We start from the raw sequence: 1,757 nt of genomic DNA, 5'->3' as shown, positions 1-1,757 counted from the left end.
GTTATTATTATTTTATTTCAAGGATGAAGGAATAGGGATGGAGATATAATTTTCTCAAAGACAGGTAGCTTATAGGTACCAGAACTGGGACTTGAATGCAGGAATCCTGGTTCTACTTGAAACTACTGTGCCATACCATCTGCCCAAAGAAAAATTAAAAGCTATTTTTTAAAACTTCAACTGAGGAAATGTTGTATGAGACCACTGTTACAAAAAGTTAAGAAAATATTTTTTGCTAAATGAAACATTCTATGATTGTTACAGCGCAGGTGGGGGTGGGGGAGGGATAAAATAAAGTAAATATTATTAATTGATGGTACATGAAGGGGACTGCAATCACTGTAATGACATCAAGTCTATAATTTGTTGGAATGTGGAACTGATGATCTGTTTTGTAAACCTTCACCCATTTCACAATAAAAACTTTAAAAAAATTCAACTGAGTAGCATCTCAAGGCATTGCAAACCTCTCCATCTCCAGACTTTTGTTTAGAGATGAGCAGGGCCAGGGGGACTAAAACTGACTTGGGGCGACTGCAAGGTTTTGCTCCTTTTCACATTTGCAGGTGGAACACTTCTTTCTCGTAGTTTGCCAGGTAGAGGAAAGTTGATGGGGCCCTAAAGGGGATTGCTGACTAGAATGCCTACCAATTCCTTAAACTTGCTGCTGATTCACAGGAAGGAGAGGGCTGGGGGCCTGAACTTCTGGGTCTGAGGAAGAAGGAACTGGGGACCCAGACTCCTTGGTCTGAGGGAGGAGGGGGCCTTGGGGCCAGAACTTCTAAGTCTGAGGGCGGAGGGCTGGGGGCCTGGACTCCTGGATCTGAGGGAGTAGGGGGTTTAGTCTTCTTGAAACAGAGCATCAGTGACTGCCTGCATTTTGCAATATGATGGGTGAGGGTGTGAGGGCATGGGTAGGAGAAACTCAGAGGTTACAAGGGGAGGGATCTGGAAGATGTTAGTGGGAAAGGAATTCTGGGAGAGAAACAGGAAAGACAGGTAGGAGTGGCGAGTCAGGAGGCTGGATCAAGTCCCTCTGTCAGCAGCACCTGAGGTGTGACTGTCCAGAGAGCCTTTGATGGCAGATGGCCTGGGTCAGGGCCAGCCTCTGAGTCACAAGTGGTTTCTTCCTCTTATTTCTTCCCTTCCAGAGGCTCCTACCCTGGCTACTGAGCAACAGAGAGCAACCAGAGCCCACCAACCTTGTTCCCAGCACCCATCTTCCTCTGTAACTGGAGGCTGTCTGCTCACTTTTGGCAGGACTGTGGGAAATCAAGGTATAGCATTCACCTGTTCAACTGTCAGCCCTCTCCTTTGCTGAAAGCCTCCTCACTCCCTAATTATCACTTGTGAAAATGCTCAGAAACACTATCATGTTCCTTTCCACCCTGGTAAAGTAGGCATAGCCTCTCTCTCTCTCTCTCTCTCTCGCTTCTATTCTGCAGATGAAAAATACTGAGACCTGGGAAAGGAAGACAAATACACTCCAGTTCAGGAAAGCAACCAGAGCTCAAACTCATAGAAGTTGAAAAGTATTGCTACAAAATCAAAGAAACAGAGAGAACAAACAAGATGGCAGGTCGGGTGGATGTTCAGTGAAAAGCTCCATCAGCAACAACACAGAATACCAGACCAAGCAGGCTCAGGGGATGGTTCCAGAACTTTGAACCACATATAAAGGTATATTTAGAAGGTTGGAAAGCTTACAGCTAAGGGAATTTGTAGCAGAAGCAAAAAATCCATTACTTTATAATTCA

The sequence above is a fragment of the Chrysochloris asiatica genome, unplaced genomic scaffold (genome assembly GCF_000296735.1).
Source record: "Chrysochloris asiatica unplaced genomic scaffold, ChrAsi1.0 scaffold00116, whole genome shotgun sequence".
In the NCBI taxonomy this organism is placed as follows: Eukaryota; Metazoa; Chordata; class Mammalia; order Afrosoricida; family Chrysochloridae; genus Chrysochloris; species Chrysochloris asiatica.
The sequence above is the reverse complement of the archived record's forward strand: the minus strand, read 5'-3'. Positions refer to the sequence as shown.